Source organism: Staurois parvus, unplaced genomic scaffold, assembly GCF_062004578.1.
Source record: "Staurois parvus isolate SC_StPar_1 unplaced genomic scaffold, SC_StPar_1.0 ptg000022l, whole genome shotgun sequence".
Lineage (NCBI taxonomy): Eukaryota > Metazoa > Chordata > Amphibia > Anura > Ranidae > Staurois > Staurois parvus.
Window position 1 is genome coordinate 8,710,040 of NW_028317818.1, and position 14,048 is coordinate 8,724,087.

The 14,048-nt window shown below is 39.0% G+C and overlaps 1 long non-coding RNA gene across 1 annotated transcript in view; it reads right to left on the minus strand.

The window, feature by feature from the left end:
* The window catches only part of LOC149472194 (uncharacterized), an 84,780-nt gene that overhangs the window by 35,424 nt on the left and 35,308 nt on the right, over positions 1–14,048 (minus strand). The gene's annotated exons all lie outside the window — the stretch shown is intronic.

The following is a 14,048-nucleotide window of genomic DNA, read 5'->3' on the forward strand; positions in this document are numbered from 1 at the left end:
CAAAAAACTGCAGGCTAACTTGTGACATTACATTTAATGTACTGTCCCATCCAAAGCAATATTTTCTACTTTACCCTGCAAGCACTCTATTTAAATAAAGGGGAGGGCAATTTTTGTTTCAGGAGTGCAGAATTTTGGGGTTTTCATTTATTTTGCAGGTATATTGTTTTTTATTGTATTTTTTTTTAGGTTATAAAAGGTACTAAACCTCAAAGCAAAAGTGTAATATGCTGCAACTTACCAATCCTTAAATGTGGTGGATGCATTTGTTTTCTTTTTTTCCTTTATTTTGACCTGGTGATCTGACCAGTAACACGCTGAGAGTGGCTCCCCTATCTATGAAGAAGCATTGGAGTCACCTTTGAACAGCAGCACTGTCTGGAGAGAGTAATGCTAGATGGGCTAGTCTGAGTAATTTGGAATGGACTTTACTTTAGAGATAACAAATTAAAGTCTAACTTCAGGTATTACTTTTTAATAGTAATGGGCAGCACAGTGGCTAAATGGTTAGCACTTCCGCCTGGCAGTACTAGGGATGTTGGTTTGAATCCCAACCACGGCACCACCTGCCTGGAGTTTGTATGTTCTCCGCGTGCCTGCATGGATTTCCTCCAACATTCTTATGTAAATTGGCCCTAGTGTGTGTATGTATGAATGTGAGTTAGGGACCGTAGATTGCACGTTCTTTGAGGGTTAGGGACTGATGTGAATGTGATATTGATATATATATATATATATATATATATATATATGTAAAACGCTGCATAAATTGACGCCTCTATATAAGTACCTGTAATCATAAATAATAGTTACAGAAATATTTTTTTTCCTTTTTGCGATAAAAGTTTTAACTAAATGAATTGAAGCTAATTAATGTAATCACCCCTGTTCGTGTTAAATTATGTTTCTCAACCCCTCTAACCTCAACTTTTGCTGTATAGCTTTAATCGGTTAGAGGAAGTTGAAAAATAACAGCCAAACCAGTAAGTAAAACACTATGCTACAGGGCGGACTCAGTGAGCTGCTGTTTGAAAGTAAAATTGAGCGTGAGAACAGTGTGTGCCTAAAACACCTGATATAATTCACATTCAATGCAGCCCCTTTTCCCACAGATAAAAGTTAGGCTTACACCAATTAGGCTGGTTATCTCTAATTAAAACTGTCCTCCTGTTGGCTAGTTTTCCACTGCTTCATTTTCTACAGTGTCTTAAATCTTGTAGTAAAGCCTGTGCTCTTTGTGTCAAATAAATTTTGGCCTAAAGTTGTTATTTAACCACTTGCCTACTGGGCACGTATACCCCCTTCTTGCCCAGGCAAATTTGCAGCTGTTAGCGCTGTCACACTTTGAATGACAATTGCACGGTCATGCAATGCTGTACCCATATGAAATTTTTAGCATTTTTGTCACACAAATGGAGATTTCTTTTGGTGGTATTTAATAGCCACTGGGTGTTTTATTTTTTGAGCTATAAACAAAAAAAAGCAAACAATTTAAAAAAAAAAGATTTTCTTTGTTTCTATTATAAAATTTTGCAAACAGGTAATTTTTCTCTTTCACTGATGTGCGTTGATGAGGCTGCACTGATGGGCACTGATGAGTTGGCATGGATAGGTGGCACTGATGATGCTGCACTGATAAGGCGGCACTGCTGGGCAGCAATGATGGGTGGCAATGCTTGGCGGCACATGTGGGTGGTGCTACAAGGCACTACTGGGCACAGGTGGGTGGCACTGATGGGCACAGGTGATTGGCACTGCAGGGCACAGGTGGGTGGCACTGATGGGTACAGATGTGCAGCACTGATGGGTACAGGTTGATGGCACTGCTGTGCACTGATCATCAGGGCCCTGATCATCAGTGCCGATCACTTCTCTGAGAATTGTCGGTTATCGGCAGTACTTTCCTCACTCTGTGACAGCGTGAGGAAAGTGCAGCCGATAACTGGCAACTGTATTTGCCCGGTGATCTGCTGTGTCATTGGACACAGCTGATCATGTGGTAAAAGGCCAACGTGATTGTCTATTTACCATAACACTTGATCAGCCGTGACCGTAGGACACAGCTATCACTAGCGACGCTGGGTGTGCGCCACTAGGGGCGTGTTCTGGAATTACATCCATGGACGTTGTCCTAGAACTAGACAACCGCGCTGCTATAGCGCGGTAGGGAAGAGGTTAAAATTCTCCTGCTGCTGGCCAATTTTACACTGTCATGGCATTTTCAGGCTCTTGTACAACCTGTACTCTTTATCTAGAGTTGACCAGTTCTCCGTCATTAGCCATATCCTGCTCCTTGCCAATTTTGCACTGCTTTCATTTTCTGTGGTATCTTAATTCTTAATGAGAGTTTGAAAGAAACTCCATGGACCCCTCTAAATATGTAACTATATACAGTAGCAATAAAAAAACAACTGATCAATAACAGCACCCAGGATGCCCAGTTGTCTGTTTATGTTACAATAGCCAAGGAATCTGCTGTCATTAATCATCATTATCATTCATCATCAACATGAATACAGTGCGTAAACATTGGCAGGTGGTCATTGTGACTGATGAGAATTACATATCTGAACAGCATAATTGATGTGGATTACATCAGGGAACATAATTAATAAAAAATTTATTTTTGTGGGGGTTTTTTAATAAAGGATGTTTAAGGTGTGTAGATGATTGTTTATTGTTAACCCCTGTACTCATTTCCCTAGTAGGATGCAGAGTCAGTATATTTTGGAGTACCCTTATTAAAAAGGGGCTTTCCATGTTTCACCATAAGTCCCCCCTTATTATCCCCACATTTGAAAAAGGTGCTTTGCTCGGGACTTTATATATCCTATTGCACAGTACCCCCCTCCCCACACATTGGTAAAGGCATGTGGTATAATCTAGTACAGGAAGGAGAAGCACATGCTTGCTACCCTCGTTTTCCTGGCCACCCAGGCTGTATACATGATTAAGGGGCTGTGTGGAATTTTAGAGGGAACCCCATGTTATTTTTTTTTTTAAAGAAATTATAGCATTAATACAATTCTACTGTACCCCTTTCCAACAGTGCACATATTGGTAGGAATCAACAATGCATACAGCAATTGGCCTCCCATAGACTTTACTAGGGTGTACCAGTTCTGGTTCAGGATTAGCTGAACGCTTATAGACCAAACTCAGGATTATTCACTTGTCCCTAATAATAAATTGAAAGGTTGTAATATCTCCAGTAAACTGCAACTTTCCTACATTTTAGGGTTGTTTTACAAAGAGAATAGAGGCTGTTCACCTAGCAAAGTAAAGATTAATTTTGGAAAGTATATGTTCATCTGTGTTTACTTTGAATACCCAATCATGTTTGAGGGAATTAAAAAAAATAGAAAACAGGATTTTTGTAGCAAACGACTGGATATGCAAAGTAAAAACACTGGCACCTTATTCACCAACATTCACTTTGCATAATGAACACTCACTTTGTTGTTATGCATTATGTGCATTATGAATACTGAATCAATTTACTAAGTCCTCTAGCAGTATGTATTACTTTGGAATTCTTGGAGATTTAGTAGAACCTACAGTACATTGTTTTTCTGCTCCCAGTATCTACAAGGCAACTAATTAATTAGGGATCAAAGTATGCAGTACACTTGTTTTTTCCTTTATTTGCAAATACATCAGGTGAAAGTACATAATAGTAGTCGTAGGTAGCAGAGTATTTAGAACCAAGAAAGCCAAGTAAGAACATATTCTACTTCACCATTGTTATTATAGACAATATTCTCTTTTTGATTCTTAATTAAAAAATATTAAAAAACCTGATCTTATGATTATAAAAATGTGCATATAAAGATTATTATACAAGATAATATACAATTTGCATGTACTGCTTACATCTTGCAAATGTTTGTATTTTACAGTGTATAGATTTTCAGGCATATTCAGTAAAGATGTCCATAAAACATTTTCAATTGCATAAAACTATTTCCTTGCAAAAAATGCATTTTTGCATCATTAGGACTCTTTGAAACGTTTTCTAGCATAAGTTGGGAACTATAGGAAAACTGACAGGGATTCATATGGTCTAATATGGAAAGGAAGGGCCTAATGGTATAGACAGATCTATGTCTATGGTGGTGAATTGAAACACGTTGAACTTGTCAAAGCTTTTAGTGGTCCTGGCTGGTAACAGCCCCAATTGGAAGTCTCCATATGCAAAAAAAAAAATAAAAAAATTGCAACTTAATACATGCCCAACACAACTCAATGAAAGGATGCTGAAGGGTACATAATATTGATCTAATAGTATACGCTCCACGTTCACTTTAGGAATTTTAGAGATCAAGTATAAATTAAATGCATTAATCCATGCTGTATCAATGAAAACTGAATTTCCTTTAGTTTTCTTGTAGAACTCGAAGTCCTTCTCACATATGACATACTGTAAAATAACAGATCTAATATTTACAGAACATCATACGATAACACAAGCATTTGGTATTTTCACCAGTTTTCACCTAGTTGCTAGTCCCATGATTTACTGCACATTTAACAGCCGTTTTGCTACTCTAACATGTGTTTACTTTGAATACCAGTGGAACATTTCTAAAATTTGAAGTATCCATAAAACTGCTCATAGATCTTTGCATTGCAGTAAAATTAAAACAAATCAGAAGTGAACCAGTTCCCAAAGATGGAGTTTTATAAACCCATTTTTTATTACATTCTTAGCTCAAAAAGTATACAGTATTAACAATTGCCTAAGTCACTTCAGCTTTTGTAAATAAGAATTGCCTTAAATAATGCACAAACATAGTTGATACAACACTGATGTTGACTTTATAGTAAAGAGACAGCTACAGGGAAAGATTATAGCTATCCTACAGAATGACAAAATTGCTACCCCATCATTTTTTCCTAAAATATCATGTTACTATAAACAAGTGCCTAGTATCATGGACCTCTCAACTTTCACCGCTCCCTTGGCCACAAATAGCCTTCCCTCTAAACACAGAACAGGTCTTAGCTTCTTATTCTGATCCAGCTTTTCTCAAACACATAAAAAGCAGCATGCAATGGTTCAGTGAAGGTGGCCATAAATGTGTACAAGTGCCTGATGTTGTCAGACATTTCAAAGAAAAATATCTGCCCAGCACAGTAATTCAAATATATACCAATTCTTCTCACAACACGATCTGTAGAAATGAGTATTGATTCTGAATTATGAGACACTGACAGGTACTCATTGTCCCATTCCAGGCTCCAAGACTTTTCATTAAAGCCTATGTAAGACTTCTCCCTTTTTCTCGGTGTGCTGTAATAGGCCAGACCCACAGCCCAATGGCCACTGCATTCGACCTCCACTACAAAGAAATGGAGTCCGGCAGAGAAGCAAGTCTGGGTGGTTACCTGAGGACTAGAGAACTTTTGCAGCGAAGGAGATTGAGTTAGTTCAATGTCAGTGTATGCAGCCATTTTCTGATATTCAAGTACATCAATATTTTTTGAAGCTGTGTTAACGTTCAGGTATATTTTCTTTGTTTTAATCTCAAGTTCCCTGAGGATGTTTTGTAGTTTCGCATTCTCCTGCTCAGGTACCTTATACATCCCATGATCCTCAGAAAATTTGTTTAACTAGCAAGGCATACAGACAGAATGGTCAGCACTCCACCGATACAACATTCCATGGTGAATACCGCACACTTCACTCACAGAAGTAGCTTTTTTAAGTAATTCCTGGTTACTGAATTTTCTACCACTGTATAAGGAATCATCAGAACCATCTGCATTTCCAGTTAGTTTCTGAGAAGCACATAGTTCCTTAACCACTTGCCTACCAGGCACTTATACCCCCTTATTTACCAGGCCAATTTTCAGCTTTCAGCGCTGCCACACTTTGATTGACAATTGCGCGGTCATGCAACATTGTACTCATATGAAATTTTGATCATTTTTTTCTCACAAATAGAGATTTCTTTTGGTGGTATTTAATCGCCACTGGGCGCTTTACTTTTTGCGCTATAAATAAAAAAATGTGCAAAAAATTTGAAAAAAAAAAAGTTTCTTTGTTTCTTTTATACAATTTTTCAAACAGGTATTTTTTCTCCTTCACTGATGTGCGATGATGAGGCAGCACTGATGGGCACTGATAGGCGGCACTGATGGGCACTGATAGGCAGCACTAAAGGGCACTGATAGGCAGTACTAATGAGGTGGCACGGATAGGCGGCACTGATAGGCAGCACTAATGAGGTGTCACGGATAGGTGGCACTAATATGCAGCACTGATAGGCGGCACTGATAGGTGACACTGATTATGGGTACTGATAGACGGCACTGACTGGCATCACTGCTGGGCACTGACTGGCGGCACTGACTGGCACAACCCCGTGGCACTGACTGGCAGCACTGCTGAGCTGCACTGGTGGGTGGCACTGGTGGGCAGCACTGGTGGGTGGGCACAGGTGGGTGGCACTGGTGGGCACAGGTGGGTGGGCACAGGTGGGTGGCACTGCTGGGCACAGGTAGGTGGCACTTCTGGGCACAGGTAGGTGGCACTGCAGAGTGGCACAGGTGGGTGCACTGCTGGGCACAGGTGGGTGCACTGCTGGGCACGGGTGGGCGGAGCTAGTGGGCGCACTGCTGGGCACAGGTGGGCGGAACTTGCGGGTGGCACTGCTGGACACCAATCATCAGGGCACTGATCATCAGTGCCCTGATGATCGGTGCCGATCCCCGCTCTGACAACTGCCAGTTCTCGGCAGTACTTTCCTCACGATCTAACAGCGTGAGGAAAGTGCAGCCGAGAACCGGCACATGCATTTCCCTCTGATCAGCGTGTCATTGGACACCGCTGATCACGTGGTAAAAGGCCACTGTGATTGGCCTTTTACCACATCACATGATCAGCTGTGTCCGTAGGAGAGCGCATTCTGGGAGGACGTCATATGACGTCCACTCAGAACTGGCCGGCCGCAGTGCAGCCGTCATTCGGCTATCTGCGGTCGGCAGCTAGTTAAGAGCATGCAGCTTTCTGTCTTTATAAAAGACAGGTTGTCTTGAATTGAGTCATACAGTCTGGGCAGGTGTAACCTCCATTTCCTGTGACAGAATTCAATACGTCTGCAGAATAAATGTCCACAGTTTAACATAACAGGGTCCGAAAATACATTGCAAAAGGAGTAGTAGTTGCCATGAGCCAACTTCCAAAGTAGGTAATAAACACCCAAGCAATTTAGCTTATATGTAAAATCACATATTTTTATTAATCCCTTGTAGGGAGAAAAGGTAATATCTGTGGATGGTGACATGTACAATCACTGAATACACATTAAAAACAATGAAAGACAAGCAATCCGGATTGCAACATTTGAATATTTCTAGTGGTATTCACTTTTGGTTGGTTTGAGATATACAGCAGCATATTAGCAAGAGTTGCCAAAATTCAGCCGTGTATCACAAGGCTTAGTGTTGTGAACATATATATCATGCATGCACAATATTTGCGGTAAGACAAAAAATGTACTAAGTATATAGCTAGATATGCATAATCATGATCATTAAATTAAATGAGAACTGCAAAAAAGTGCAGGTTGAAAAAAGAGAGAATGAGTGTGTCCATTTGTAGAGTGCAAGAAGGAGATTCCATGGAATTATACAGTGTTGAAGATTCATACTGTCCCATGTTCCTTCATAGCTTGAATACTGTGTGGTTTAAGCCTCCATATATCGTGAAAATATGTAGATATCTTTATCCCTTCTGGGTATTCCTCCAGATAAACATCATGGCAAATGTGTAGTAAAGCTGAGAATAAATTGCAAAACTTCAGATGAGGTGTGCAGCAACATTTAACGATGTTTGGCAATGCACCACACTCACTACCGTTGTACTGGCTAATGACCTAGCCATTTCCAAGGAAATAGATTCTCAGATCATTGAGACTTGATTGTCATGTTGTAGATATAGAGTGGGTTTTCCACACAGTTCCCATTAGGGTAATGATCTGACCTCATATTATGAGTTGTTCCTCATGCAGAGGAGACAGTAAAGGCTGCTTAACCAGTACACTCCTGGCCAATAGCCAAAAGGTGGCCGGCAAAATGTACTGCATTTCTGGGTTGGACGCCAGATGGCGTCCTCCCGCACATGTGCAGTTTGCACTCCTGTAGAGCCGCACAGCGGCGCGATCTGTCACCGGCCGTGTACCTTGGACATGGCCGATGACAGATCTGAGTATCGGCCCCGTTGCTGGTACCATGTGACCTGCTGTGACCAATCACAGCAGGTCACATGACAGTTGTATACAATGGATGGCTTCATTCATGCCATCCATTGTATACTACTGTCTAGCTGTGAATGGTCACAGCTAATCACATGCACATGTCATGTGATTAGATGTGGCCAAATCACAGCTAAGCATAAAAAAAAAAAAAAAAAACCCTGAATGAATCGATGTCATTCAGATAAATGCTTGCTTATAGCAAAGTAATTCTTTGCTATAAGCAAATTGTGTAAAAAAAAAAAATACTGATCACTTCTCCAAAGTAGTACAATGTTACTATGGTAACATTGTACTACTTTGGACATAGTGAAATATAAAAAAAAAATCTTGAAAAAATTTTATAAAAAATTAAAAATAATAAAATAAATATAAAAAAAATATATATATTTTTTTTTTTCATACTGTCACCAGTCAGTGTCCCTGATCACCGCCATGCCAGTTATATGAAGACGCTGTACTGCACTGGTGACAGTATGTAAAAAAAAAAATAGTGAAAATAATTTTTGCATTTTTTCATTTTCCGAAAAATTATGACAAAAAAAATACAACTTCAAAAAACTCTTATGAAGTACGTCGGACTGTCTACTTTGCAAAAAGGGGTCATTTGGGGGATATCTGTACTGTTCTGACATTCTTGGACCTCAAGAAATTAGATTGGCCATCAGTACTTCAGGATTGATCAATATTTAGATATATCCCATAGTTTGTGAACGCTATAACTTTCCTACAAACTAAAAAATACATCCTAATTTGGGTTATTTTCACCAAAGACATGTAGCAGAATACATCTTGGCCTAAATTTATGAAGAACAATTATTTATTTGCAAACTTTTATAACAGAAACAAAGAAAAATGTGTTTTTTTTCAAAAAGTTCAGTCTTTTTTTGATAATTTAGCAAAAAATAAAAACCCCAGTGGTGATTAAATACCACCAAAAGAAAGCTCTAGTTGTGTGAAGAAAATTATTAACTTTTAGTTTGGGTACAGTGTTGTATGACCGCGCAATTGTCATTCAAAGTGTGAGAGCGCTGAAACCTGCAAAATGGCCTGGGCAGGAAGGTGTAAAATTCAAATGGTTAAATACCCTGTACCTTAATTGGGAATAATGTACAGCTCCCCCTAGTGACTAAAAGTCATCATGACTCATTCAAAAAGAGTAAAAATATCAGTAAGAGTAATTAATCCACCCTGATGGAAAAAAATTTTAACATGGCAAATAATCAGAATTACTTAATTTCAATCCAGAAATACCTTGAAATTAAAGTTCAATATTTAAACCTTTTGGAACCAAAGTTTAAGAGTGTATATCCATAATTTTTCTTTCTGTAACAATAATTTATCAAAATCACCCTGTCTTGGGGAGATGTTGAGAGAACAGATTCCTATTACCTTAAATCATCAATTCGTCCATTATGGACTTCTTTGAAATGTTGGGCTAGTGGATTTTCTCTACCATTTTCTTTAGGTTTATGTTTAGATCTAATATCTCTAAGATGTTCACCTATGCAAACTCTTAATTGACGTTTAGTTTTCCCTATATAAAGTTTTTTGCATGGACATTCTATCATATATATGACCTTGGAGCTAGAACAATAAATGAAATTACGGATATTATAAGATTTAGTTCTCCCAGAGTTCGGAAAGTTCTTGGTTTTGTCCACATGGGGGCAAATTTGACAATGTCCACATGGAAACATACCAGATATTGTAGGTTGTTCAGTTAGCCAATTACTTGATATTGGTTTCCTAAATTCTGATCTTACTAATAGGTCATTTAGATTAGCTGCCCTACATGCCACTATTGAAGGTTTTTCTCCTAGAAACAATGAGTGAATTTGAGGTTTATAAGGATATAAACTTATTTTTGAGGAAAATCTTATTATGAATGGCATATGATTCATCTGAATCACAAAGAATTGATAATCAAAATCAAGTTGAACAAAATCTACAAACCCTCATTGATCTACTGGAAGAGAACAATCAAAATGAAATTGATTCCTCTGATTGTGAGACTAATAAAATGTAAAAGGAAATCTAGATTATGGATAAAATCTCAAAAAATGCCCAATATTAATGATAACAAATGAACTAGTCTCTTTTTGGAACTAGTACTTACAGACGTCAAGAAAATAAACTGGAATAGAAATTTCCCTGACAATTTAAGTAAAGGAGAATGAAAGGCTTTACTTGAGTTAAAAAATGCCTCCAATATAGTAATTAAAAGAAGTGATAAAGGAGGTAATGTGGTGTTATTAAATAGCAAGGATTATGAAGAAGAAGTCAAAAGACAACTTAATGACACTAATACTTACATGAAACTTTCAGGGAATCCCTTTGAAAGGATAATTAAGATTCTGAATCAAAAAAAGTTTATGCCTATGAGGTGAAGTTACTAGCGAAATCAGAATTTAATCTATCGATAACAGAAATATACAATCTCCCTACTTTCTATATCATTCCAAAAATCCATAAAAATCCACAGAAACCACCTGGCAGACCAGGTGTCAGCAGTTAATGGCCCTCTGGAAAAAATAGGTAAGTATGTTGAAGATCTAATAAAAGATATGGTAACTTTATTACCTTCATATATTCAAGATACTAGAGATGTTTTTTTTAAAATTAGAAATTTTACGATGTTGCCACCAATGATTTCGAAAATCGTCCGTTTTTCACGAATGCTCCAGCGTGACCGATAACGGAAATGAGGAGGAACCACGAAAATTGGCCGGTGCCATTGCTCACTAACAGTGCGAATATCAGCCAATTATTCTTTCGGACGCAAAATTGGCCGATAAATGAACCATCTATGGCCTGCATTAGTATTTTGGGAACATTTTAAGAAAAGACTAAAAGAAATGTAAGTATTAACACACTTGTCCAGGATGAAATATAATATATATATATATACACATATAAAATATATAGTTCTTTTTCTGACCTCTATGTGTATGCATAATATATAAAACTACACCTCTTCATAGTTAAGGTGTTACATTTAAAATATTGCTACACCTGAAAGGTGATGATCATACATTGGCAATGACCAGATCTTCTAAGTATTCTATATATTTTGGCAAAATGGTTAGCACGTCTGCCTGGCAGTACTAGGGTCTTTGGTTCAAATCCCAACCACAGCGGCACCACCTGCCTGGAGTTTGCATGTTCTCCCTGTGCCTGCGTGGGTTTCCTCTGGGTACTTTGGCTTCCTCCCACACTCCAAAGACATGCTGGTAAGTTAATTGGCTCCTGTCTAAATTGGCCCTAGTATGTGTATGTATGAATGTGAGTTAGGGACCTCAGATTGTACACCCCTTGAGGATTAGGGACTGATGTGAATGTACAATATAAATTACATTGTAAAACGCTGAACAAACTGTTGGCGCTATATAAATTCTGTATAATAATAACACAACATATATGTAAAGCGCTGTGTAAATTGACAGTGCTATATAAGTACCTGAAATTAATAAATAAAATACAAATATTTTAGATAATATTACTTGGTCCCACTTGTTATAGTAAAATCTTAATTGGTTGTAGAACAGATTATTTTATAAGATCCAAGAGATCCACAAGATAAACTTAGTATAAAAACATCCTTATAAGGAGGATGATACTCAGTAGCCAAGGGTGGTAATGCTTGAATAAACACTGTTTGGTCATAAAATACACTGCTCAAAAAAGTTAAAAGAACACTTTTTAATCAGATAATAGCATCAAGTCAATTAAACTCCTGGGATATTGATCTCATCAGTTAAGAAGCAGAGGGGGTTGTTAATCAGTTTCATCTGTTTTGGTGTTAATGAAATTAACAAGAGGTGCACTAGGTGGGCAATAATGAGTTGAACCCCAAAAAGGAATGGTTTTACAGGTGGAGGATACTGACATTTTTTCCTACTCATCTTTTCTCACAGTTTTTTCACTAGTTTTGCATTTGGCTAGGGTCAGTGTCACTACTGGTAGCATGAAGTGATACCTGGACCCTACAGAGGTTGCACAGGCAGTCCAACACCTCTAGGATGGCACATCAATACATGTCATTGCCAGAAGGTTTGCTGTGTCTCCCAGCACAGTCTCAAGAGCATGGAGGAGATTCCAGAAGACAGGTCCTTAACCCATCAGCAGGACCGGTATTTGCTCCTTTGTGCTAGGAGGAACAGGATCCTGACTCTAGGTGTGGCTGCCCCAGCATACCTGCATAGGAAAAGTCCTTATGGGTGAAGTCCGAATTTGGCAGATCTAGAGTGGCAGTGCCCATCATTACAGTGTCCCAGAAAATCTGCATTCTTGCGGTAGACCACAGGTCACTGCAACCTTCTTCCATAGTTCCTGTCCCCCTTTCCATTCGCCCCCCAGGGACCTGAACATCTCCCCTTTGGAACAAGGGGCTGGACCTCAGAAAGCCTGTGAACTCGCCCAGAGAAGTTGGAAAAAAACATTAATCCTTTCTCCCTGCTTGGGCAGCCGAGCTGCTAACTAAATATAGTAGGCAACCTGCCTACAAGTGGGTCATAAAATGTGGCTGCATACACATAGTCTCTGTGGATGTTTAGTATTATAGTACACTGTTGTGATATTTCAGGACTGTATATTATGTGGTAGTCAGACAAGTAACTTTTTAATGTTTTTGTATGCATTTTTATCTACGTGATCTAAAAAAAAGACAACATTTTACATATACTGTATGTTCTATATGTTATACTTTTTTTGTGGGTTTCAGAAGTAAAGCCCCATCCTCTGTGAATTTCTTTGTTAAAATGATGTTAATCATTTGTATGTCTGTTTCTTTATACATGTATACATCTGCTTTACCTGGTTTATCCTACCCTCCTGTTCAAATGTGTTCATATAGTTAGTTGTATTAGTTAGTTTAGTCTTTTGCTAAGCTGTATACAATCACTTGATGCTTATGTTTTATGCCACGTTACTATTATATTGTACTGTATCTGGAGTCAGTGTCCACTGATGTGAATCTATATGGGACCTGGATTGGACCTCTGTTTGCGTCAAGCTTACCAAGGTCTTGGATGGGACAGTCCTACCTGTAGTTTAAGAGACACTCTGCCATCTTGTGTTACTCACTGTCTCAAAGCCTGCATTTTACATATTCCTGGCTTGAGGCCTGTTAGCTAGAATAAAGAGTGTCCAGTCCAAAAGCATTTTCAATGTTTTACTGCATCAACTCAGGCACATTCAAACATACAACGCCTTCCTGGTACACAGTCACATTGAAGAACACTCGGTACAGTACACTGAACCATTACAATCAGCCATCTCCAGTCACTTCCCACAGGTGGTTTCACATTTAGGGTGCTCCTCTCTCACATATAGGGTGTTCCTCACTCAGGCCCCAAGGCTGTCCTGAACCAAAAAACAGGACCTGCAAAACAAAGGTCAGGGGTGTCAAGGTTCCTCCATCTTTTCCCTATGTGTCCTCCTCTAGTCACCCTGACAATTCATCCCTGCAGAGTGTTTTTTTTCTCTCCTCCAGACATGGGTCTACATGTTACTGGTCAGGGGTGTTCTTCTCCCATACCCCAACTCACACAGGCTCCACCCACAGCTGGAATAAAATGGGTATCACCAAAGAGAGGGACAATAATAAAGAACACTACACCTGCCAATAAGCCTCATCCAGTTTTTTACACCTGACTACAGGATATTAGCATTTGTTTCCTCCCACCAGGGGCGGACTGACAACTTATGGGGCCCCCGGGCAATAGGGGATCATGGGGCCCGTGTCCTTGCCCAAACTCAAAAAAGCCTATGAAAAAGGTACCAGGGGCA